This window comes from Protopterus annectens, chromosome 2.part1, assembly GCF_019279795.1.
Source record: "Protopterus annectens isolate FY-2018-M chromosome 2.part1, PAN1.0, whole genome shotgun sequence".
In the NCBI taxonomy this organism is placed as follows: domain Eukaryota; kingdom Metazoa; phylum Chordata; order Ceratodontiformes; family Protopteridae; genus Protopterus; species Protopterus annectens.
The window spans coordinates 1,511,054,267-1,511,081,739 of NC_056729.1; the positions used below are offsets into that span (position 1 = coordinate 1,511,054,267).

Below are 27,473 nucleotides of genomic sequence, written 5' to 3' on the forward strand. Positions count from 1 at the left end.
CATGTAAGAATGAATGACTTCGACTCCTAGATTAGTACTAGATTAACTGCCCTTGTGGGCTGTTTTAAGCCTAGCCAATTACCCCATGTGAGAATCAAACCCTGCATCTTGTGTCTATAAGGTAAACACTTTAACCATTATGCCAACCTTCCTTTGAGAGGGACATGATACAGCTATATATATATATATATATATATATATATATATATATATATATATATATATATCAGTCTGGATGGAGATGATCGACAACCCTGGTTGCTTTGCTAGAAGTAAAGTACAGTTGTGTACACTTACCATAAATTACATTTGGGTAATCCTGCTGGCAGGTTGCCCTCAGTCGGCCTGAATTCCAAAGTCTTGGGTCCTGCGTCGGTTGCTGTCGCCCCTTCCCTTGACGTCAGGTCATCAGGGGTAAAAAAGATGAAGCCGACGCCATTTTCTTCAATTTTTCTTGCCCCAGATGTCAGGTGTCCCCTAAAGGGTAGCTAAAATTATATATATATTTATATATAAAAACACATACACCAATATAAACTTTACCTTCATCTACAAGCAAATACACCACATAGGTTGTATAAATCAGAGAAGGAAAGATGAGTTCCAGCAGAAATAAGGGGGGTGGTGGGTGGGTAACCTGGACTGCAACAGTGAATACACTCGAACATCTACATTTATGGTAAGTGTACACAACTGTACCATGTTCTTCGTGTTTCACTGTTGCAGTCATTACATTTGGGTAGAGTCCCAAAGCTATGGCTGGGAGGCTGGAGCTAAACAGCATTAGGAGCGGCTATGAGGCCCTGCAGAACTGCAATGGCAAAGCCTGCCCTGGATTTACAGTAGAGTGGCAGATGACAATGCTTTGTAAAAGTGTGCACTGAACTCCAAGTAGCAGCTTCTGAAATGTCTTTGGTTGGTACTCCCCTGAGAAAGGCTGCTGAAGTGGCTGCAGCTCTGGTTGAATGTGGCCTAATGCCCTTAGGCACTGGCTTGCCATGCAAATGCAGTGGCTTATCCACTTTGAAATAGGCTGCTTGGAGATGGCCTTTCCTCGTGATCCTGCAGCATATGCCACTAGTAATTACTCTGTCTTCCTGAAAACTTTGGTTCTGTCCAAATAGAATCTGTTTGTGTATGTCCAAAGAATGCAGAATTCTCTCCCCTTTGTTCTGTGGATTTGGATAAAAAGTTGGCAAATGAATATTTTGGTTAAGGGCCACAGTGGACACCACCTTAGGCATAAATGTTGGGTTTGTCCTCAGAGAGACCCTGTCTGGATAAAAAATGATAAAAGGTTCCACAGCCATGAGTGCCTGTAGCTCTGAAACTCGTCTTGCAGAAGTTATTGCTAAGAGCAGAGCTGTTTCCCAAGATAAAAACTTTATATCAGCAGTAGCAGCTAGCTCAAAAGGAGGCAGGGTGAGTTTTTTTGAGAGGGTGGCCTAATGGTTAAGGTGTTTGCCTTACAAACACAAGGTGCAGGGTTTGAGTCTCACAAGGGATAATTGGCTAGGCTTAAAATGGCTCGCAAGGGCAGTTAGCTTAGTACTAATCTATGAATCTATAGTTGAGGTCCCATGCAGGTACTGGTGATCTCTTTGGAGGCCTTAAGTTTTTGGCTCCTCTGAGGTACTGCCTTAATAAAGGATGAGAAAAGATTGGTGGCTCTGTACTGTAATGAGCCAAAATGGCAGAGGCATGAATTTTAATTGATGAAAAAGATGGGCCTTTGTCCAGCATCTCAGTTAAGTATTGCAAAATCTGAGGAATATTTGGTACATCTGTATCAGTTTGCTTGTGTCTGGTTCCAAGCACAAAATCTCTTTCATTTTCCAGCACAAGATTTTCTAGCACTAGGCCTTCTGGCTTCCAAAATGACATCCATCACAGCTTTACTGAGAGGTGTGCTTTCTATGCCTACCTTATCCGCCAAGCTGCCAGGTTTAGAGTCCTGAGTTGGCTGTGCAGGATCTGATTGTTTTGTTGGGACAGTAGATAAGGTATTTGAGGGTAAGGTCCAGGCTGGGCATTGAGACAAGTTCCTTAAGATCGGATACCAGGACTGGCGGGGGCCAGTCTGGGGCAATCAGTATCATCTTTGGCTTCTCCTGTCTGACCTTTAGGACTACCTTGGGGAGGACAGGCAGTGGAGGAAAGGCATACACTGATAGGTTTTTCCAGCTGAAAGACAAGGCAACCACTTTCCATGCTTGTCTGTGATAAGTCCTTGTGCAGACTCTTTTTAGTTGGTAGTTGTGAGGGGAGGCAAATAGATCTATGTCCGGGCATCCCCATTTCCTTGTTATGCTGAAGACTTATGGGTCCAGCTGCCACTCGTGGGGATCCATGAGGTTTCTGCTTAGTTCATCTGCCAGAGTATTTTCCTTTCCTGGCAGGAATTGTGCCTGCAGACGAACTTGGTAAGTCAATGCTGTGTCCAACAAAGCCATGGCTAGTCTGCAAAGGGGGTAAGAATGTATGCCCCCCTGCTTGTTTATATACCACATGACCGTGGTGTTGTCTGTCTTTATCAGTAGTTGGCCCAGATGAAGTAGGTCCTTGAAGGCTGTCAGGGCATTTTGAACAGCTAGCATCTCTTTTTGATTGATATGTAGATGCATTTGGTTTGCGGACCATGTGCCCAGAATGCATCTTCCTGCCATGTGGGCCCCCCAGGCATAATCTGATGCATCCGTTGTTAGGTTTTGCCTGGCTGGGGGTAAAGTGAATGGCTGTCCCTTGTTCTGGTGACAAGCCTTCGCCCACCATCGAAACTCCTGTTGCAGGCAGGGAATGAGAGTAATCATTGTTTCTAGGCTGTGGCAATGTTGATTCCAAACACTTTTTAGGTACCATTGAAGTTTCCTCATATGCAGTCTTGCATATGGAATTAGGAGGATGCAGGATGCCATGAAGCCCAAAGCCTGCAGAATTTTTCTTGCAGATAACTGGGCCTTTGTTTCCAATATTTTGAAATAGGTAGTCAGTTGCCTTTGTTTGTCTGGTGTGAGATAAGCCATCTGGGCAGTTGTATTTAAGCTTGCACCCAGGAATATTATCTCTTGAGAGGGTACTAGTTTTGATTTATTTTCGTTGACTGTGTACCCTACGCATGTTAGAAGTCTTTTCACAAATGGCAAATGCTGTAGAAGAATGTCCTTGTTCTCTGCTTGAATTAGGCAGTCGTCCAAGTAAGGATATATTTGTATTCCTCTTTGTCTGCAGAATGCAATTACTGGTGCCAGGCATTTTGTAAAGACCCTGGGCGCAGTAGATAATCCAAAGAGCAGTGTAGAGAATTGGTAATGCATTGAGCCAGCCTTGAATCTGAGTTATCTTCAGCATGATTGCCTGATTGGGACATGCAGGTATGCTTCTTTTAGGTCTAAAGTCACAAGCCAAGCCTCCGTGCCCAGCATGGGCAGAAGCTGCTGCAAGGTCAACATTTTGAATTTTGGTATATCCAGGAATGTGTTTAGAATAGATAGGTCCAGTATTGGTCTCCAGACTTTGTCCTTTCTGAGTACCAAGAACAGTCTTGAGTAAAATCCTTGTCCCTGCTCTTGCTCTGGTACTTGTTGAATGGCCCTCCCATGTCCATGAGGGATGGGATTTGTTTTTGTGCCTCTGCCCATTGATTTTTTGGAAGATCTGGCCAACCATTTGCCTTTGGCAGGGTATGGAAGTGGAACTTGTAGCCTTGTGACACTGTTTAGAATCCAGTTGTCTTGGGTTATAATGTGCCAATTTTGAGAAAAAAGTGCTATTTTTCCCCCTAAGGGTGCTGCCAGGAGATAAGTGCTTGGTGCAGGCAGGGGGAAGTCATTGGGACTGTTTCCTGTAAGGTTGTGATTTGTCTTCTCCACTTTTGGAGGTAAAAGCACACCATTGCTTTGACCTGTATGAACCTTGCACCTGGGATCTGCCTCTAGGGCATCTGGATCTGCCCCTTTGAGGTCTGTCTGACACAGGAAAGGACCAATTCTTTGTAGACCAGTGACAGTAGGTGGCTGTACTTGTAAAAAAATCTTTGACAGTTTGCATAGATTTAGCTTTGTCCTCCATTTTCTTTAACACCTCTTCTGCCTTAACACCAAACAAAGTATCATGCTGTAAAGGTGCATCTAATCATTTAACTTTGACATGATCAGGCAGATTGTGTTCCTTTAACCAAGCATGCCTCTTAATTACAGAACCCATAACTGCGGCCCTGCAGAAGGCCTACAGGGAATCAAAACCACATTGCAAAGTATGCTTTCCAACTTGTTCAGCTGCATGCAATAAATCCTGCATTTCCTTGTTTTCTGCACATTCAGAGTTTAACAGCATTTTCTGTTTAAGCAATGCCATGACATGTTGCTGACATTTGAGCATATGAAACTGACAGTTTAAGGCCCTTATAGCCAAGGTAGCATGTGTGTAAACCTTTTTACCCCATTTATCCAGTGCCCTAAAATCTCTGTCAGAGGGGGTAGGGTTTTTTGCAGAAGAAGCCTTAACCCCTTTGGGACCCTGTGAAATAGTTTCTGGGTCTGCAGCAGGGTTTTTGAAAAGGAATGTATGAGAGTCAGGAACCCTGTAATATCTGTCAGGCTTAACAGGAGCTGGAGGTAAGGAGTCAGGGGTCAGACTAGACTCTAAAACACATCATCTACAATGTCTAACACAGCTGGAATGGCTAGACGCCTGTGTTGAGGTAGTAAAAGGAAGTCCTTGAGCCTCTTTTTAGATTCTGAAAAATCTTGGCTCTCCCAGTGGAAGTGCTCCCTCATGGTATGTAAGGTTTCCCCAAAAGAATAGTCCTCAGGAGGAGAAGCTGAAGGAATAGATTCTTCAGCATCAGAATCCTCATAGAGGGGAAGAGAATATTCCTGATCAGAAGAAGAATCAGAAGAAATAGAAACCTGATCTGAAGATTCATAGTCTGTCTCTTGCCTATGCTCTTATCAGGAGGGGGATGGGAACCCCTGATTAAGGTAATCAAGTCTTCGGCCATTTTGAGCATCTGTTTTTTGGGCATGGAGGCCTGTCCACGAGACTCTTGAGTTTGTGTCTTTGTCTTTGAAGGTGCTTTATTCTTTGCCTTTGAAGCTGAAGTCGGTTTAATGTATATATGTTTAGGTCTGAATACACCCTCAGAAGCCGGTGCCTGTTCAGCGGCTCCGGACCCATCTGAAAGAATAGTGTCCGAGGCTCCAATACCTTGAGTTTCCGGCAGCATAGCCGACTCCACGTGGGAGTCTGTACCAGCCTGTGAAGTAGCGGGAGTCAGGGGCTGCGAAAGCACCTCACTGAGAACCGGCGACTGGCTTAGGAGAAGCTTCGTCGTCGGTTTTGGGCCTCGGTTGTCTATCTTTTTCTTTGCGTTTTTTGTGAACTACAGAAGTTGGATGGCTATCCGATGACATTTCTGGATAATTAAACCTGCATCCAAAATAGTTTAATGCAAAATCATACCGAAGCTTAATAGTGCACTGGTTAAATCTAGCACAAAACCGACAACCTGAAACGTTATGGTCAGGGCCTAGGCAAGGAATACAGTAAGAATGAAAGTCCTTATGAGGTATTTGCTTTCCGCAAGAAATACAATTATTAACTTTTTCTGATATCAGTCTGGAGCAAGAAAAAAGTTTCCCCAATGGGGTAATTATTTGTAATGAAGACTTTGGATCGGAAATTCGAACACGAAAATCTCAGGAGTCAGCCGACCGGCACTTGCAAACTGCTTCTGCTTCGGGCACCGCGCGGCAAGAAAGACTGAAGAAAATGGTGTCGGCTGCATCTTTTATACCCCTGATGTCAGGGAAGGGGCGACAGCAACTGACGCAGGACCCAAGACTTTGGAATTCAGGCCGACTGAAGGCAACTGTCAGCAGGATTACCCAAATGTAATGACTGCAACAGTGAAACACGAAGAACATCCTGCACATCTTTCCTCATGGTTTCTCTATATTGGCCAGGACCTTTTCTTCCCCTATAATGCCTTTTTAGGCAAGGCCAGTTTCCTCAAATTGCCTACATAGCTAATCAAAATCAAAATATATAAAGGCAGGACTACTCAATGCTTGGAGCCTAAAGATGTTGCACTCCTTACAGATATTTTAACTCTTGAAAATACATACATCTACAAAGTCACTGAAACATGGTTTCAGAAAGAATAGTTGAGTAAAATCTTACCCTAAGCATAGCTGTCCTTCTCTTCTATGTTGCAGTATTCTTGGTGTGGGATTTCCTGCCTTCAGGCGACCCGTACTTCGGCTCCTATGCAAAAGCTTCAGTTCAGCTGTTACATCTGCGTGGGACATCACACGTAGGGCCATAAACCAGGAACCCTATGTGTGAAGTCTGCACGCACAATCCTCACAACTTGAAGCTAAGCAGGTAAAGTAGATGGCCCAACAGGATAGGCTGACAAAGGTGACATGTACAATGCCCTGGGTCTCTTCTGTAATGGTGAGAGGCATCAAGGAGCAGATAGACTGGTAGAGTCTGTGTGGGGGAATGTTGGGTGGGAAGGAATACTGCAACATGGAAGAGAAGGACATCTATGGTTATGGTAAGATTTTACACAACTATTCTATGTCCTTCTATTCCTATGTTGCAGTATTCTTGGTGTGGGAGAGTACCACAGCTTATTTTGATGAAAGGGTGCCGGATGCAGAAGATGATTCCACAAAGCCTTGTAGGACTGACCTGGCAAATCCTGCACGTGCTTTGGAAATTTGGTCCAGTTTGTAATGCTTGGTGAAAGTGTGTATAGTGGACCATGTAGCTGCTTCCATAATGGAAGTTGCGTCCATGCCTTTTTGAAAGGCCTTGGAAGTGGCCACTGCTCTTGTGGAGTGTGCCTTAACCCCAACTGGAGGTTTTTTTCCATGCTGTGAGTAGCAGAAAACAATTGCCTTTCTAATCCAGGATGCAATGGGCTGCTTGGTGACTGCCTTGCCCAATGCCCTGGGGTGGAAAGATACAAAGAGTTGTTTGAATTTCCTAATGTCTTTAGTCTTGTCCAGGTAAAATCTCAGTTGCCTGTGGACATCTAGGGAGTGGAGTATCCTCTCTCCTTGGTTAGGGAGAGAGGAAAAATTGGGTAGGTGAATCGATTGATTTAGAGACAAGTCATTGACTACCTTGGGCATGAAGGAAGGGTTAGTTCTCAGAGTGACCCTGTCCCTATGAAAATGGTGTTAAGGTGAGCATGCCATTAAGGCTTGTAGCTTGGAAACCCTTCTGGCAGAGGTAACAGCCACTAACAGTACTGTTTTCCAAGTACAAAACTGTAGAGAGGCTGTATTAGCTAGTTCAAAGGGGGGCTGGGTGAGTTTTTCCAGGATGAAGTTCAGGTCCCATGGAGGAGGAATAGGCTTTTTAGGTGGTCTGATGTGTAAGACACTTTTTAGGAAGAGTTTCACATGTAGCCTGGTTAACAAGGGAGGATCTAGAGGTAAGCAGGCTGATAATGTGGAGAGGTGCACTTTCACAGATGAATAGGAAAGTCCACCCTTTATAAGTTGACACATATATGAGAGGATTAGGGGAGGGTGTCAGCCTCATAAGGGTTCCTTTCCTGTCCCAGACACCAGTGAGTAAATCTTTCCCTTTTAGCAAGGTATGATTTTCTAGTAGTGGGTTTCCTGGCCTCCCTCAGGACTGATAGCACGTCCTCTGAGTAGTGGTGTCTAAATGGCGTTAGTAATTTATCACCCACAGAGTCAGGGATAGCATTTGTAAGTTTGCGTGTAGGAGAGTTCCTTTGTCTTGTGTCAGAAGGTCCACCTTGTGGGGTAACTTGCAGTGATTGCCCTTGGCTAAATTGTATAGAAGGGCGAACCTGTGTTGCCTTAGCCAGTAGAGAGTCACTAGCAAGATTTTTGGTTTGTCCTTCCTGATTTTCAGAAGGACTTTTTGAATCAGATGGAAGGGGGGGATGCGTACAGGAACCCCCCCCCCCAGTTGAAATTGAAGGCGTCTACTCTCCAGGCTTGGGGGAATAAGTCTTTGTGAGAAGGTCTACAGCTGCCTGTTCTGTGGGGAGGCAAACAGGTGTACTTGTGGAGTGCCCCGCCGGTGGACTATTTCTAGGAGGATCGTCCTGTCCAGCATCCATTTGTGTTGTGGAGAGGATGTTCTGCTCATGAGGTCTGCCTGCTTGTTGTCCTGTGAAGGGATGTAGCTGGCTTGCAGGGATATGTTGTGCTGGGATGCTAGATCGCAAAGTAGTAGGGTTAGCCTGCACAATTGGTATGCCTTGGTACCTCCCTGTTTGCTGATGTACCACATTACAGTGGTATTGTCTATTACTATCATAAGATGACCTGGTAGCAGTAGGGGTAGGAAGGTTTGCAGAGCTAAAAGAACTGCTGTCATTTCTTTTACATTGATGTGTTTGGTTTTTCATGGGAGGTTGCCACTGGGCTTGTACTCTGTAAGAGTGCAAGGTGGCTCCCCAACCCAAGTCTGAGGCATCTGTATGCAATATTTATATGGGTTGGGGGGTTGCAGTGGAAGCCCTGGGTTTAGTTGTACTTGTTTGATCCACCAAATGATTTCCTTCTTTAAACAGGGAAGAAGGGGAATAACCTGTTCCAAGTAATTCTGGTGTTGTGACCAGATATTTTTGAGGTACCATTGCAGTTTTTGCATATGCATTCTGGGCAATGGCAGCTTGGGGATGGTTGCTGCCATCAATCCCAGGAGTTGAAGGAATTGCCCTGCAGTGACTGTCTGGGAGAACAAGACTTCCTGGAAGTGGAAAGCTAGAGAAAGAACCTTGTCCTGTGGGAGAAAGGCTTTCATTCGGTCTATATTGATTCTGCAACCTGGGAATAGCTTGTCCTTGTACGGGTTCAGGGAGGACTTCTTGAGGTTTGGGGTGAACCCTAGGCTTTGTAGAAGTGACACAGTGAAGTGTAGATGTGTTGAAGGAATCTTCCAACTGTGCCAGGATAAGGATGTCGTCCAGATATGGATAAATCTGGATTCCTTGGGTCCTGCAGAAGGCAATGGCTGGGGTTAGGCACTTTGTAAACACTCTTGGGGCAGTGGATAAGCCAAAGGGCAAGGCCGTAAATTGGAAGTGCGAAGATGGGCCAGAGAAACGCAGGAAACATCTGTGTGAGGCCCTGATAGGAATGTGCAGATAAGCATCTTTTAGGTCCAAGGTGACCATGAAAGTATTTGAGGGTATGAGGGGCAAGAGAGTGGGCAGTGACAGCATTTTGAAGGATGGTACCTGCAGGTAATGGTTTAGGAAGGAGAGATCTAAAATGGGTCTCCAGGGTCCGTCCTTTTGAGGGACCAGGAAAAGACGGGAGTAGAATCCCTTTCCTTCTTGCCCTGTGGGAACAGGCTCTATTGTGCCTTGTTGTTGCAGGTCTGACAGAATTTGTGGAAGGAGATTTTTGGGGGAAATGGAATGCCTTTCCAGGGGAGAATTTGTTTCCAGGATAGGAAGTATCTTTTTGAATAATGGTTAATACCCATTGGTCTGTGGTGATTTTTTGCCAGAAGGGGAAACAGTGGGTAAGGCGAGCTGAGAGGGGCAGATGAGCAAGGCAGTCACGCGCTATTAGAACCTCCCCTGTCCTGAAAGGGCTGTCTAGGTTGAGGAGGTGGGCCAGTGGCCCTATATGATGAATGTCTTCTAGTTCCTCTTCTGGGTCTGGAGTAGGAGGCAGTAGAATGCGGGTTACGCCTAACAAAGGTAGTCTTAGCTGGGTAGTTCTATAAAATTTGGGTATAGGGGATACCAGTAGATGTTTAATATCCTGTAACTCTTTGCTTTTTTCTTGCAGATTCTTAAATAGGTCTGCAGATTGCTTTCCAAAGAGGATGTTGTGATCCAGGGGAGCATCCAAGATTTTGGACTTGAAGTCCTCTGGCAGATTTTGTAGTACAAGTCAAGAATATCTCCTAAGGACATATGCTGATGTTGCAGAGCGAGCAGAAGCTTCTGCAGCATTGTAGCTGCATCTTATAGAGTGTCTAGCCACTTGTAGTGCTAAGGATAATTTGGAGGAGATATCCATTTTAATGGGACGGTCACGAATAGAAGCCAGCATAGAGTTGGCTTGGGACACTAAGTCCAGGGCATACTTGGTCATGTGTGTTTGATAGTTAATGGCTCTGAAGGCCAAAGTGGAGGAAGTGTACACCTTCTTGCCTATCCTATCCATGGATTTGCTATCTTTACCTGTGGGCAATAGGGAGGCAGAAGGTAACAACCTAGACTGTTTATCAGGGGCAGAGGCAATCACTGCTAGGTCTGCTAAAGGTGGCTTTATGAGGAATTTTTGTTCCTCTGCCACCTTGTAAAAGCGATCTGCGCGCATAGGTGCAGGGGGCTGTGAATCAAGAGTTCTAGAGGCTCCAGAAAATGCATCCAAGTATGCAGGAAGAACAGGGGGAACAGCTGAAGGGGAGGGGGGACTCCACTTGCAGCAGTTCAAAGTATCTTTTTTGGGTTTCTGTCATCTGGGAAGTATCCCATTTGAAGTAGTCTTTCATTTTGGTGATGGTTTCACCAAATGTAATGTCTTCAGGTGAAGAATCCTCATCAGGAGAGTAATATTCCTTGGGAGATGCAATCTGGGATGCATGAGAGATGGATTCATCTGAGGAAGAGTAGGTAGATTCATGTTCTTCTTCCTCAGGGAGGGGAGCCATATAGAAGAAGCAGAGGTAGGCCTAGGGCTTAGCTGAGGCAATGTAGTTGTGGGTGAGGCAGTAGGCCTAAGGGCCATAAAGTCCTGCATAGAGAGGAAGTGAAGGCCTCCCAGTCTGGAGGGGCTTCAGAAGCAGGTGAAATATGTTTAGTTTTCTGCTTCTTTTTGGTTGCAGTCGGTCTAGAGCTGGGTTTGGCAGTGGCTGCATCTGAGGTCTAGATCCCAGTCGAAGGACCCCACCAAATCTGGTTCCCCCTCAACCGACAAGCGTCGGTGTGTCTGAGAAAGCTCCGTGGACATGCTGGACGTCGGCTGTGTAGCTGCCTCTGCGAGGGAGGTCGATGGAGGCGATGGATCCACCAAACGTTCCTCAACTCATACATCGGTAGTTGGTGGGGCGTCCGGGTGCGAAGCGGCAGGTGACGAAGGCCTAGGCATCTTGGCCTTCTTATGCAGAGGTTCTTGGGTGACCTCCGAAGCGGGATCCATCCTGAGAGCCAGCTGTTTGAGACGTTGGTTTTCTAAGTAAAGGTTTAGAGCTGCCAGATGGCTACATAAGGTCTTAGACACAAAAGATTTACAAATAAAGCAGGCGTTATGGTCGTGTTCCCGGCCTAAGCAGAAAACACATTTGTCATGGGCGTCCTTATGGGGAATCTGGCGCCTGCATTGGCACTTTCCCTTTTTACCTGACATCAGCTGAAAGCTTCAACAACCAAGCCTAAGCAGTGTAAAAGATCAGTAAAATATTAGAAATGCAAAAAAACCCAACGGGTTACTTATCTATAGTCGATCTGACATCTGGAGAACGATCGTATGATGCAAAGTCATCTGCGGCTGAAAAATTCTGAGGATTGTGCATGCAGACGTCACACATAGGGTCCCTGGTTTACGGCCCTACGTGTGATGTCCCACGCAGCTGCAACAGCAGAGCCCAAGCTTTTATATAGGAGCCGACGTACGGGTTGCCTGAGGCAGGAAATCCCACACCAAGAATACTGCAACATAGGAATAGAAGGACATCAGCAATATCACCCACACAGTGCAGGGTTTCATTGCCTGCCATTCCTTCAGACCTAGTGTGAAAAATGGCAGTGCTACTGGGGGGGGGGCATGTCAGTATTCCTAACATGCAAGCTCACCTTCAAACTCTTGAGGACAATGACTTTGAACTTCTTCATATTCTTTCAATGGTAAAAAAAAAAAAATCACAGCCAACTACTGTACTCACCCAACACCCACATCACCTGCTTCCTGTGAGACACATATAAGCAAACTGACATACCTCCCAATTGACCCAAACAGCGTTCTCTTGGGAAACTTCAACTATCCTGCCATTGACTGTGAAACTTTCACCATTTCAAATAAATATGCACAAAGACTCCTTCACTTCATTAATGTTATCTCCCAAGACTAGCTCACGTCTCAACTAAGGATTCAAAAATATTGGACCCAGTTCCCACCAATTTTGTTACCCTGTGCTCAACACCTACAGTTACTAGACAACAGGTCAAATCAAATCTTCCTTCCATCCACTCTGCCCCAACCACTATGGTGTTGAGCTGACCAGGACCCTGGGACCAAAACAAACAAGGCTTTTACCTAAACCCCAGACAAATCTGAAGACCATCCATACCAACTACATGTGTTCCTACTTGGTGGAAGTCATCTCCAGATACAGTAAAAACAACTAACAGTGTATGTGATACCTTATTCTAAATAGACCTGTTGTTCTCTAGTCAATATTTAACAATAGGTGTGTGCCTACTGTTTGTGCCTCCTAAAAGGTATTTGCTCCTGGTCAGCCACAACACATCTCTATCTACCCCCACCCTATTACCCCTGCTCCCTTAATAGACCAAGCTACCTCAGGCCTACCTACCTAGCCATACTCTCTGCCAGTCCTATCCCTGTACTCCCAGGCTTCACACTGAAGGAGTCACTCATTACTCCTCCTTAACCACCACTACTGCCTTTCTCAGACACGTTTTTCCTACACAAAAACCACCCTGCTCAACCCCCAAGCCATAATTCCCCCATTCTCTATCTTTATCCACTTACTCAACTCCTTTAACCTCATCTCAGATTCACTACTGCTTAGCCCTCCTCAAAGTTTAGTGCAAACAAAATACAAAGAAATATTAAGAATATAAAAAGAAATAGAATTAAAAGCGACAATTCTCTGCTTAAAATAAACACTAAGCAAATAGCTTGACCCACAGAAGGTGTTGAAATACTCACTGATTGTTTTTTTCATATACCTTCTGCTGCACCTACAGGATGGTGTTGCCCCACTCCGTTTGTGCTCACTAACGCTCGGGCTCTCTACGCTCCCCTACCCTACCCCCATTCCCACCCACCCCATATCCATTACATTTATAGGTATGCACCACACCCACATCTCCATTACAATCAGTGACCACACCCATATTCAATCATAGCAGTCACACCTAACACCACACCCTTATTCTACAACCAACTCCTAAACTTACTAATAACCCTCTCAAACTTGTCCAATACCTCTTTGCACCATAACATGTCCAACACATATAACACCCACCTACGTAAACTAGCACCTTATCCATTAATTGTCCTCTCTCTTCTCCAGTTGTCTATTCTCACCTCCTATCACTCATACCTCAACTTCAGCCCCCTCCACCATGGCAAACAGACATCCTAACCAACTCTTTAAAGCTAAAGAACTATCCCATATCACCTTACAACCTCTATTCATCACACCCTCTCTCTCACCCATATTACATTAGTCAACAGAAAGCCAACCCTCAATACTATTCAAAACTAACAAAAATACTACATAAGTTGGCCAAACTATACCTCTACCTTCGCCAAAACCTCTCCTGCTGTGGAGACATTCACCCAAACCCAGGTCCCAAAACATCTCCCAATATCAACTCAAATCAATCAAATCAATCAAATCCTCTATACCCAAGACCAACTTCATCACTCCTCCTATTAAACCTAAACACAAGAAGTATACTTAACAAGAAGTACAGTTGTGTACCTACCATAAATGTAGATGTTCGAGTGTATTCACTGTTGCAGTCATTACACTTGGGTTATCCTGCTGGCAGGCTACCCGCAGTTGGCCCGAATTCCAAAGTCCTGGTCTGGCATCGGTTGCTGTCACCGTTTCCCTGACGTCAGTGTGCCAGGGGTATAAAAGATGGAGCCAACGCCATTTTCTTCAGTTTTACTTGCCCCAGATGTCAGGTGCCCCCTGAAGGGTAGGCTAAAACATTATGCCAATAAAAATGCATACAGTAAAATAAACATTACCTTCATCTACAAGCAAATACACCACATAGGTTGTATAGGATAGAGAAGTAGAGATAAGTCCCAGCAAAGAAAGGGGGATGGTGGGTGGGTAACCTGGACTGCAACAGTGAATACACTCGAACATCTACATTTATGGTAGGTACACAACTGTACTATGTTCATCGTGTTTCACTGTTGCAGTCATTACACTTGGGTAGAATCCCAAAGCTGAGGTTGGGTGGCTGGGTCTAAATAGAATTAGGAGAGGCTATAAGGCCCTGCAGAACTGCAGTGGCGAAGCCTGCTCTGGCTTTAGAGTAAAGAGGTAAGTGGTAGTGCCTTGTAAAAGTGTGCACTGAAGTCCAAGTTGCAGCCTCTAAAATGTCCTTGGTTGGTACTCCTCAGAGAAAGGCTGCTGAAGTGGCTGCTGCTCTGGTTGAATGTGGCCTAATGCCCTTAGGCACTGATTTGCCATGTTGAGAATAGCAGAAACAAATGCAATGGCCTATCCATTTTGAAATGGTCTGCTTTGAAATGGCCTTTCCTTGGGATCCTGCAGCGTATGCCACCAAAAGTTGCTCTGTTTTTCTGAAAGCTTTAGTTCTGTCCAAATAGAAGCGTAGTTGTCTGTGTATGTCCAAAGAATGCAGAAGTCTTTCCCCCTTATTCTGTGGGTTTGGATAAAAGGTAGGCAGATGAACAGTTTGATTGAGGGCCACACTGGACACTACCTTAGGCATAAAAGAAGGGTTTGTTCTCAGAGAAACCCTGTCTGAATGAAAGATTATAAAAGGTTCCACAGCCATTAATGCCTGAAGCTCTGAGACTCTTCTTGCTGAAGTGATTGCTAGGAGCAGAGTTGTTTTCCATGATAAAAATTTTATATTAGCTGTATTGGCTGGCTCGAAAGGAGGCAGTGTGAGTTTTTCCAAGACGAAATTGAGATCCCATGCAGGTGTTGGTGCTCTTTTTGGGGGTCTTACATTTTTGGCCCCTCTGAGGTACTGCCTTAGTAGTGGATGCGAAAAAATAGGAGGATCCGTACTGTAATGAGCTGAAATGGCAGTGGCATGGATCTTGATTGATGAAAAGGCTAGGCCTTTGTTTAGCATCTCAGTTAAGTATTGTAAAATTTGAGGAATGTTTGGTTCCAGTGTATCAAAACCTTGTGCCTGATTCCAGGCACTGAATCTTTTCCATTTTTCTGCATAAGATTTCCTGGTGCTTGGCCTTCTGGCCTCCAGAATAACATCCATAACTGCTTTGGAAAGAGGTGTGTTGTGAATTGTCACTGTATTCGCCATGCTGCTAGATTTAGGGTTTTGAGTTGGCTGTGCAGGATCTAATTGATCTGCTGGGTCAGTAAGTGAGGAATAAGAGGCAATGTCCAGGCTGGGCCCTGTGACAAGCACTTTAAGATTGGATACCAGTGCTGGTGGGGCCAATCTGGATCAATCAGTATCATTTTCGGCTTCTCTTGTCTGACATTTAGTAGTACCTTGGATAGGAGAGGCAGTGGAGGAAAGGCATATACTGTAAGGGTTTTCCAGCTGAAAGATAAGGAATCCACTTTCCATGCTTGACTGTGATAAGTCCTTGTGCAGAATTTCTGTAGTTGGCAATTGTGAGGAGAGGCAAATAGATCTATGTCTGGGCGTCCCCATTTCCTTATCATCATGGTGAAGATTTGTGGATCCAGTTTCCACTCGTGGGGATCAATGAGGTTTTGGCTTAGCTCGTCTGCCAGTGTATTTGTCTTTCCTGGCAGGAATTGTGCTTGCAGGTGTACTTGGTAGTCCAGTGCTGTGTTCCTCAAAGTCATGGCTAGTCTGCAGAGGGGGTAGGAATGAGTGCCTCCCTGCTTGTTTATGTACCACATAACTGTTGTATTGTCTGTCTATCAGTAGTTGTCCTCGATGAAGCAAATCCTTGAAAGCTGTCAGGGCATTTTGAACAGCTAAAATCTTTTTTTGATTGATATGAAGATGCATTTGGCTTGCAGGCCATGTTCCCTGAATACATTTTCCTGCCATGTGAGTTCCCCAGGCATAGTCTGAAGTGTCTGTTACTGATTGCCTGGCTGTGGGTATGGTGAATGGTTGTCCCTTGTTGAGGTGACAGACTTGTGCCCACCATCGAAACTCCTGTTGCAGGCAGGGAATGAGTGTAATCACATTTTCCAGGCTGTGGCAATGTTGTGCCCAAGGACATTTTAGATACCATTGAAGTTTCCTCATATGCAGTCTTGCATATGGAATCAGTAGGATGCAGGATGCCATGAAGTCCAAGGCCTGTAGAATTTTTCTTGCAGATAAGTGGGTCTTTGTTGCCAACATTTTGAAGTAAGAAGTCAGTTGCCTTTGTTTGTCTGGTGTGAGATAAGCCATCTGGGCAGTTGTGTTTATGCTTGCACCCAGGAATATTATCTCTTGAGAGGGTATTAGTTTTGATTTCTTTTCGTTTACTGTGTACCCTAGGCAAATTAATAATCTTTTTTACAAATGCCAGATGCTGTAGTAGAATGTCCTTGTTCTCTGCTTGAATGAGGCAGTCATCCAAGTAAGGATATATTTGTATTCCTCTTTGTCTGCAATAAGCAATTACTGGTGCCAGGCATTTTGTGAAGACCCTGGGCGCAGTAGATAAGCCAAAGGGCAGTGCAGAGAATTGGTAATGCATTGATCCAGCTGTAAATCTGAGGTATCTTCTGCAATTTTGTCTGATTGGGAAATGCAGTTATGCCTCTTTTAGGTACAACTTTACAAGCCAGGCCTTCTTGCCCAGCATGGGCAGAAGTTGCTGCAGAGTCAACATTTTGAATTTTGGAACGTCCAGAAATGTGTTTAGAGTAGGCAGGTCCAGTACTGGTCTCCAGGCTTTGTCCTTTCTGGGCACCAAGAATAGTCTTGAATAAAAATCTTGTCCCTGCTCTTGCTATGGTACTTGCTGAATAGCTCTCATGCCCATGAGAGATGATACTTGCTTTTGCGCCTCTGCCCACTGATTGTGTGGCAGGTCTGGCATACCTTTTGCCTTTGGCAGGGTGTGAAAGTGGAACCTGTAGCCCTAGGACACTATATTTAAAACTCATTTGTCATTGGTAATCCTGTGCCAATTTTGTGAAAAAAGTGCTAGTTTTCCCCCTAAAGGGGCTGCCAAAAGATAAGTGCTCGGTGCTGGCAGAGGAAAGTCATTGGGACTGTTTTCTGTAGGGCTGTGATTTGTCTTCTCTGCTTTTGGAGGTAGGAGCAGTCCATTGTTTAGGCCTATAAGAGCCTTGGGGCTGAGATCTGCCTCTCGGGCGTCTGTATCTGCCTCTTTGTAGCCTGTCTGACACTGGAAAGGACCAATTCTTAGTAAGTCAGTTCCTGCTAAATCTAGGTGGCTGTACCTGTAAGAAATCCTTTACTGTTTACATAGATTTCGCTTTGTCCTCCATTTTCTTCAAAACCTCCTCTGCTTTAACACCAAATAAAGTATCATGCTGTAATGGAGCATCTAATAATTTTGCTTTAACATGATCGGGCAGATTCTGTTCCTTTAACCAAGCATGCCTTCTAATGACAGAACCCATAACTGCGGCCCTGCAAGAGTCCTCCAAAGAATCAAATCCACATTGCAATGTATGCTTTCCTACTTGTTCAGTTGCATGCAATAAATCCTGCAATTCCTTATTTTCAGCACATTCAGAATTTGTCAACATTTTCTGTTTAAGCAGAGACAGTAGGTATTGCTGATGTTTAAGCATATGAAATTGACAATTTAAAGCCCTTACAGCCAGAGAAGCAGAAGTGTAGACCTTTTTCCCCCATCTGTCTACAGCCCTAGAATCCCTGTTAGAGGGAATAGGGTTTTTCGCAGTAGCAGCTTTGACCCCTTTGGGACCCTGAGAAATTGTTACTGGGTCAGCAGCAGGGTTTTTGTAAAGAAATTTATGAGAATCTGGGACCCTGTAGTATCTGTCTGGCTTAGTAGCAACAGGGGGTAAAGAGTCTGGTGAAAGGCCGGACTCTGAAAATACATCATCCACTATGTCTAGCACAGGGGGAATAGCCAGGGGCCTGTGCTGAGGAAGTAACAAAGAATCTCTAAGCCTTTTCTTAGAGTCTGAGTAATCTTGGCTCTCCCAGTGGAAGTGCTCCCTCATGGTATGCAAGGTTTCCCCAAAAGAATAATCCTCAGGAGGAGAGGCTGAAGGGATAGATTCTTCAGCATCAGAATCCTCATAGGGAGGAAGAGAGTATTCCTGATCAGAAGAGGAGTCCGAGGAAATGGAAACCTGATCTGAAGAGTCATATTCTATCTCTTGCCTAGGCCTCTTATCAGGAGGGGGATGGGAGCCCATGATCAGAGTAATTAGGTCTTCGGCCATTTTGAGCATCTGCTTTTTAGGCATAGAGGCCTGTCCTGGAGATTGCTGTATTTGTTTCTTTGTCTTTTGCACTGCTTTAGTCTTTGATTTTGATGCTGAAGTAGGCTTTACATATAACTGTGTAGGTCTGAAAACACCCTCAGAAGCTGATGCCTGCTCAGCGGCTCTGGACCCATCTGAGGGAATTGTTTCCGAGTGTCTGATACCTCGAGTATCCAGAGGCTTAGCTGGCTCCACGTGGGAGTCGTCAGCGGCCTGTGGCTCTGAGGTAGTGGGTGTCAGGGGCTGCAAAAGCACCTCACTGAGAACTGGTGATTGGATTAGAAGAAGCCTCGTCGTCTGTTTTGGACCTCGGATGCCTGTCCTTTTCTTTTTCCTTGCGCTTTTTGTGAACTCCGGTCGTCGGCTGTTCCACCAGCGTTGTATAATTAAATCTTCGGCCGAAGTAATGAAAGGCAAAATCAAACTGACGCTTAATAGTGCGTTGGTTAAATCTAGTACAAAACCGACAGCTAGCAACGTTGTGATCAGGGCCTAGGCAAGGAATACAGTAAGAATGAAAATCCTTATGAGGTATTTGCTTCCCACAAGAAATACAACTGTTAACTTTTTCTGACATTGGTCTGGAGCAAGAAAAAAGTTTCCCCAATGGGGTACTTAGCTTTAATGAAGACTTCGGATCTGAAATTCAATTTCGAAAATCTTAGGAGTCGGCCGACCGGCACTTGTGAACTGCTTTTGCTTCGGGCACCACGCGGCAAGAAAGACTGAAGAAAATGGCGTTGGCTGCATCTTTTATACCCCTGGCACACTGACGTCAGGGAAGAGGTGACAGCAACTGACGCTGGACCAGGACTTTGGAATTCGGGCCGACTGCGGGTAGCCTGCCAGCAGGATAACCCAAGTGTAAGGACAACAGTAATGCAACAGTGGAACACGATGAACATCACAGGACCTTCACGCCCTCCTAGCTCTTTATAAACCAGATATAACCATGTTAACAGAAACATGGCTCAAACCAGATAACCATAGTAATGAAATTACATGTCCTGGATACAATATTCTATGCAAAGATAGAATTGGAAAAAAGGGAGAAGGTGTAGCTATCCCATTTCAAAATCATCTCAATATAGATCAAATTGAATGTAATTCTGATGATATCAAAGATGTAGACCTAATTCTTGTAAGATTAAAACTTAATTCCAGCAAACAAATAATTATTGCTGGGGGTTATATCACACCAGGCAATAACATTACTAAACTAGAAAGCCTACTAGACTGGATGTCCACCTATCTCCCACAAGAAACCATACTATTAGGCGACTTTAACATTGACTGGTCTGATTGCACCAGCCAAACCCCAGCAGTCCACATTAACCTTCATGGGTTATCCAAAATTATAACTGACCCCACTAGAACTGACAAGAAAAGCAAACGCCAGTCTATACTAGACTGGATTCTGATATCCGACCCCACTCAAGCACAACAATCAGGCTGTCTTCCAAAGAGTCTTGAGTGACCACCAAGCAACCTACATAATTAGGAATAGACCACACCATACTCACCAACCTATACTCAGGGTAATACGGAACAAACAATCTTTTTAAACCCACTGAATTTACCAATGCACTTAAATACTGCAACTGGAACCCACTAAAACAACTGCCTATAGACAAAGCTGTACAGTTCTTTAATTCAACATTCCTAAAGATTCTAAACCAGCATGCACCCTCTAGACCCATTAGAATCAAAACCAAATATGCCCCATGGCTAACAAAAGATAACAAAACATTAATCAAAGAAAGGGACAAATCCTGTTTACAATTTCACAAAGTCAAAACCGCTTCATTGAAACAAAACTATCAAGAGCTTAGGAACAAAGTAAAAAAACAAATAAAAATAGACATAACGAACTACTATAAATCCATGCAAGAAAAACACGCTCATAATCCTAACAAATTCTGGGCTACAATAAGCAACTTACTGAACCCAGGAAAATCCTCCACCCCCACACCTGTATTACCAACTAACCACGATAAAGTACAGTTTTGTACCTACCATAAATGTAGATGTCGAACAGGATAGCATCTGCAGTCCTTACAAATGGGTTGTCCTGTCGTCAGGCAGCCCTTCGGTCGGCCGGATTCCAAAGTCTGGGTCTGGCTTCGGCTGGTGTCGCTCTCACCCGACGTCATCTCTGCTGGTCTTCGGGTATAAAGGCATCAGCCGACGCCATTTTCCTCAGTGTTTCTTGCCCCAGATGCCAGTTGCCCTCTTGTAAAGCTAAATTTTGGGAAATGCCAATGTTTCCAAAAGGTAGAAGGCAAATACAAAAATAAACATGTATGTACATATATACAAACAAATACACCATAAGAAATCCCCCCCTAGCTAGCTATTAGGAGGGCAAATACCCTAGGAGTACCACAGAGGGGAAGGAGGGTGGGTAATCCTGACTGCAGATGCTATCCTGTTCGGACATCTACATTTATGGTAGGTACAAAACTGTACTATGTCCTTCAAGGATGCATCTGCAGTCCTTACAAATGGGTAGAATACCATAGCCAAACTAGGGGAAGAGGAAGAAGAATTATGGTGTAGTTAGGATCCCTTGTAGGACAGCAGTGGCGAACCCTGCTCGGGATCTGGAGTATAGAGGTAAATTATAATGCTTGGCAAATGTATGCACGGAGGTCCAAGTAGCCGCCTCAATAATGTCCTTGGTAGCCACTCCTCGTAAGAATGCTGTGGTAGTGGCAGTAGCCCTTGTAGAGTGCGGCCTTATGTTCTGTGGAATTTGCTTTCCATGGTAGGAGTAACAGAATCTTATGCAATTTCCTATCCACTTGGAGATTGTTTGTTTGGAAATTGCTTTTCCTTCCCTTCCTGCTGCGTAGGCTGCTAAAAGTTGGTCTGTTTTCCTATTGGCCTTGGTTCTGTCCAGGTAGTAGCGTAACTGTCTGTGTACATCCAAGGTATGCAGGAATCTTTCTCCCCTGTTCTGTGGATTGGGAAAGAAGGTAGGTAGGTGGATCGCTTGGTTTAGAGACACTCTGGATATCACCTTAGGCATGAATGTAGGGTTAGTTCTCATGGATACTCTATCTTGATGAAAGATTAGGAAGGGTTGTACTGCCATTAAAGCCTGTAGTTCTGAAACCCTTCTTGCTGAAGTAATTGCCAGTAGGAAAGCAGTTTTCCAGGATAGGTGTTGGAGGTCTGCTGTTGCTGCTGGTTCGAATGGAGGGAGTGTCAATTTTTCTAGCACAAAGTTCAAGTCCCATGCTGGTAATGGTGGTTTCCTAGGAGGTTTTACATTCTTAATTCCTCTCAGGAACTGTCTGAGTAGAGGGAGAAGACAGGAGAATCAAAGCTGTATTCTGCAGAAATAGCTGATGCATGTATCTTAATGGAGGAGTAGGACAGGCCTGCATGGAGAAGCTCTGCCAAATATTCCAGGATGTTGGCAATATCTATCTTTGACACATCTTTCCCTCTTTCAGTACTCCAAATGACAAATCTTTTCCATTTTCCTGCATAGTTCCTTCTTGTTGAAGGTCTGCGGGCTTCAAGGATGATGTCTTTAACCCTTTGAGATAAGTCTGGGTTAGTTGCTGTCATGCAATGTTCCAGGCAGTTAGTTGCAGAGTTTTCAGGTTGGGATGCAAGATGTTGTAGTTGCTCTGAGTTAACAGCAAGGGAATCAGGGGAAGTGTCCACATTTCCCCCCGTGAGGTGGTCCTCAATAATGGATACCAATGTTGCCTTGGCCAATTTGGGGCTATCAGAATTATTCTTGGACGTTCCTCTTTGATTTTCAGTAGCACCTTGTGCATCAAAGGAAGAGGTGGGAATGCATATGCTGTCAGGCCTTTCCAACTGAAGGATAGAGAGTCCACCTTCCAAGCAAGAGGATGGTATATCCTTGTGCAGAATTTCTTGAGCTGGTGATTGAGCGGTGATGCGAATAGGTCTATTTGTGGCATCCCCCATTTCTTTGTGATGGTCTTGAAGATGTTCGGGTGTAGCATCCATTCGTGAGCATCCAAGGTAGTTCTGCTTAACATGTCTGCTAGGATGTTTTCTTTTCCTGGTACAAATATAGCCTGTAACTGAATGTTGTAGCTCAGAGCCATGTCCCATAGGTCCAGAGTCATTCGGCATAGGGGGTAAGAATGAGTGCCTCCCTGCTTGTTGATGTACCACATGACAGTGGTATTGTCTGTCCTTATCCTCAATTGGCCTTCTTTGAGGTATGGTTTGAAATTCTGGATTGCTAGTTTTACTGCCAGCATTTCTTTTTGATTTATGTGCAGGTGTAGCTGTTCTGGAGTCCATAAGCCTTGAATGCAGTGGTCCAGCATGTGAGCCCCCCAACCGAGGTCTGAGGCGTCCGTTGTGATGGTTTGGTTTGCTTGTTTGCTGTGGAAGGACAAGCCTGGATTTGATTGGCATGCTTGAGCCCACCAAAGGAATTCTTGCTTTAGGCATGGGATTAGTGGTATTTCGGTTTCTAAGCTGTGCTTGTGTTGAGACCATAAGTTCTTCAGGTACCACTGTAGCTTTCTCATATGCAGTCTGGCATGAGGAACCAGTATTATGCAGGAGGCCATGAAGCCCAGGGCCTGCAGTACTTTCCTTGCTGTTAGTTTGTCTTGCTTCATTAATGCCATGAAGTAAAGAGGTAGTTGTTCTTGCTTTTCTGCTGTTAAGAATGCCATCTGTTTTACTGTGTCCAATTTTGCACCCAAGAAGGTTCTTGTTTGGGATGGTTTCAGTCTTGACTTTTTTAGATTGACTGTGTATCCCAGGGCTTGAAGTAAGCAAATGACTCTTTGTAAGTCTTGAGTCAGCTTGTGTTGGTTGTCCGCTTGTATCAGGCAGTCGTCCAGGTATGGATAAATTTGGATCCCCTGAAGCCTGCAATGAGCGATTACTGATGCCAGGCATTTTGTGAATACTCTGGGCGCAGTAGATAAGCCAAAGGGCAATGCTGAGAATTGATAATGCTCTGATCCTGCAACAAATCTGAGGTATCTTCTGCAATTTGGTCGTATGGGGATGTGCAGGTATGCCTCCTTGAGATCTAGAGTGACTAGCCAACACTCCTTGCCCAGCATGGGAAGAAGTTGCTGTAGGGTCAGCATTTTGAATTTTGGGACAATGATGAATGTGTTCAAAGCGGACAGGTCGAGAATAGGCCTCCAACTGTTTTCTTTTCTTGGGACTAAGAATAGTCTGGAGTAAAAACCTTTGCCCTTTTCTGTGGGTGGTACCCTTTCTACAGCTCTCATTTTTGTCAATTGAGTTATTTGTTTTAGAGCGTCTGTCTTTTGATTTGGTGGCAGGTTTGGCATTCCTCTTTTTACTGGTAAGGTGTGGAAATGAAACCTGTAGCCTTGATCTATAATCTGCAAAATCCACTTGTCTCTTGTGATATGATGCCAGTTCTTTGAAAATAAGGCTAGTTTTCCGCCTAAGGGTGCTGCAATCTGTTCCCTGGTAGGCGGTGTCAGAATCAAGTCACTGTAATTGTGTTGTAGAGGCGGTGGTAGACTCTGTGCCTCGTTGGTTATTGCCTTGCCAGTGATGTCCCCTATAGGCACCTCCTCTGGATTGATTTCTGCCTCTGGAGCGTCTAACCCTGCCTCTCTAAGATTTAGAGGAGTCTGGAAAGGACCAATTTTTGGAAGGCCAGTTCCTGCTAAACCTTGGAGGCTGAACCTGTAAGAAATCTTTAACTGTTTGTACTGATTTTGCCTTCTCTTCCATTTTCTTCATTACTTGTTGGGCAGAGGAACCAAATAGATTGGCCTTATCCATAGGAGCATCTAGTAGTTTTGTTTTAACATGATCCTGTAAGGCCTGTTCTTTCAGCCATGCATGCCTTCTTATAACTGTACCAGTCATGGCTGATCTAAATGAAGCCTCCAGTGCATCATAGCCACATTTTAAAGAGTGGTTACTAACCTGTTGTATGTTATTAACCATTTCTAGCACATATTTCTTATCTACAGAATCATCAGAAGACAGTTTCTTTGTTAACTGATCTAGCATAAACTCTTGGTATTGGATCATATGAAACTGACAATTCAAAGCTCTAGCTGATAGAGTAGCAGAGGTGTATACTTTTTTACCCCATCTCTCTAATGACCTGGATTCCCTATCAGAAGGGAGGGGGTTTTTAGCTGAGGTCGCAGCTACTGCCTTAGGTCCCTGGGAAATAGTCTCAGGGTCTGCATGCGGAGCCTTGTATAAGTGGTGATGAGTGTCCGGAACCCTGTAAAACCTATCGGGTTTGGTAGGGGCTGGAGGTAAGGTGTCGGGAGCAGTACAAACATCATTAAAAGCATCATCCACTACAGGGAGAACTGGAGGTATAGCTAAAGGCCTGTGTTGAGGTAAATGTAAAAAGGTTCTAAGCCTTTTTCTTGAATCTGAGAAATCTTGTCCTTGCCATTGGAATTGTTCTCTCATGGCATGTAAGGTTTCCCCAAAGGAAAATTCCTCTGGTGGAGAGGCAGAAGGAATAGATTCTTCCGCATCAGAATCTTCATAAGTAGAATAAGGAGCCTCAGGATGGTCTGTATCATCTGAATCATCAGAAGAGCCAGCTGAGGCCACTGTCTCAGGGTGTTCTGTTCTGGGTCTTTTTTCTGGAGGTTGAGAGGCCCTGTCTGGGTGAGATTGGGATCCTCTTATTAAAGAGATGAGATCCTCTGCCAGGGTAAGCATTTGAGAACTAGAGCTGGGCCTGTGAGAGGGGGGTTTAACAGGTACAGACTTAGCCAATTTGGCTGCTTTAGCCCTGGCAAAGGCCTTTATAGACATGGTTGCAGGAGGCCTAGCAGCACCACGTGCTGGAGTAGAAACATCCAAAGGGATGGTATCCGATAATTCTAGGGAACCCACATTGGTAGATAAAACTTCAGTGGCCGATTCAACAAGAGTAGAAGGGGCCTCGGTAGTAGTCATGGATTCGGCTGAGGATTGAACCGTTTTCTCGGTTTCGGCCGAAACCGAGACACTCGCGGTTTGTTTATCCGTGGTTTCGGCCGAAACCGCGGACCGCGAATGTCGGTCCTTCTCTTTGCGTTTCTTAACAATTTGTGTTGTCGGAGGATCCGACGGCATAATGTACGCAAAATCTGAGCCGAAAAACTGTTCAGCAAACTCCAACCGACGCCTAAGCGTTCGTCGGTTGAAGGAGGCACAGGCTAAACAAGCTGCTACGTCGTGGTCTGGGCCTAGACAAGGTAAACAGTAAGAGTGGAAATCTTTATGAGGTATTTGTTTCCCACAAGTTAAACAGTTGTTTACTTTTTCTGACATCGGCTGAGGCAAGAAAGAGTCCCCAACGCGGTACTTAGCTTTTTTGAAGTCTTCGAAGTAGTATTCGGTAGGAATCTCTGGTTCTGACTGACCGGCACTCGCGAACAGCTTCTGCTTCGGGCACCACGCGGCAAGAAAGACTGAGGAAAATGGCGTCGGCTGATGCCTTTATACCCGAAGACCAGCAGAGATGACGTCGGGTGAGAGCGACACCAGCCGAAGCCAGACCCAGACTTTGGAATCCGGCCGACCGAAGGGCTGCCTGACGACAGGACAACCCATTTGTAAGGACTGCAGATGCATCCTTGAAGGACATCATCCCCACTCAGTTTAATACATTTTTTACTGAAACTGTCCAAGCCCTAGCCAACACCTCAAATAATACTAATGCTCCCAAATCTACAGACACTCCCAACCATACCAGCTCACTAGACCACCTCTCTAACTTCTCCCTGCACCCAGTATCTACAAATACAATTGCTAAACTCCTCAAAAAACTGAAACCAACCACCCTAGCAGCTGACAACCTGCCAGCAGACTTCCTTCAAATGGCATAAGAAGTAATAGCCTACCCAGTTTCCGAAGGCATCAGAAGTAATAGCCTACCCAGTTTCCATCCTTATTAATAGATCAATATCAGAATGTAAAGTTCCCAACTTATGGAAAATATCCCACATCATACCATTGCATAAAGGAGACAAATCACTTCAACTGACCAACTACCGACCCATAGCTATTCTTTCTCCCCTATCTAAAATAACGGCAAGAGTTGTGCATTCTGAATTAATGAAATTCCTCCAACAAAACGACCTACTAGCCAAATCACAGCACAGCTTCAGACCCTACCACAGCACCACAACAGCACTACTCTCTTTCACTGATATTGTCAATAATCATAGAAACAACTGTCTATTTACAGCCTCCATATTCCTAGACTTATCCAAAGCCTTTGATATTGTTAACCACTCAATGCTCCTAGACACTCTAACTACCATTAACATAAGCCCCTCCACCAAATCTTGGTTCAGTAACTACCTATCCAATCAACAGCAAGCAGTCCTATGGCAAGGTGAACTGTCCCCCCTATTACCAGTAGCCATAGGCATCCCACAGGGGTCCATCCTTGGTCCACTGATCTTCTCTCTCTTCACTAACCACATAGTCACAGCCTGTCTCTCAGCCTTAATTGTGCAATACGCAGATGATACCACTATCATATGTGCTGCCTCCACCCAAAATGAGCTCCAAACTATAACTCAAAACAACTTCTCACAAACAGAATCCTGGTTTTCTAAAATCAAACTGATACTAAACCCTAAAAAGACAAAACTCATTCTCTTCAGTCCAGGAAAATCTCCCCCTATAAACAAATCAAAGGAAAACATAATGATGAGCCCAACAACCCACACTAACCTCCTAGGAGTAGAAATTGACAACAACCTGAAATTTGACATACACATAGCCCAAACAATAAAAAAGTCAACAAAAAGCTGGGTCTCCTTTATAGGAACAGTTCCTTCCCAAACATAACAAAGCCACTATTGCAAGGACACGCCTCATATCTATCTTGCTTTATGCCTCCCCAGTATTTACTAACTTACATCATCACAGCGAACTAAGCAAAATGGAATCCTGTTACAACAGGATTGCAAAATTTGCCACTGATGCTTCCTATAGATCACATCACTGCCCTGCCCTCAGGCAACTCAACTGGCTTGAGTTACCACAACTACTCTTACTCAACCAACTCTCAATAGCACACAAAATCTACTACCTCCCAGAAAACATCCCAGCACTCCATCAAGTAATTCATCCCTACACTTCCA

The 27,473-nt window shown here is 44.6% G+C and overlaps 1 protein-coding gene across 2 annotated transcripts in view; it reads right to left on the reverse strand.

The window, feature by feature from the left end:
- Window positions 1-27,473, reverse strand: part of ARHGEF16 (Rho guanine nucleotide exchange factor 16) — a 1,345,157-nt gene that overhangs the window by 582,831 nt on the left and 734,853 nt on the right. The gene's annotated exons all lie outside the window — the stretch shown is intronic.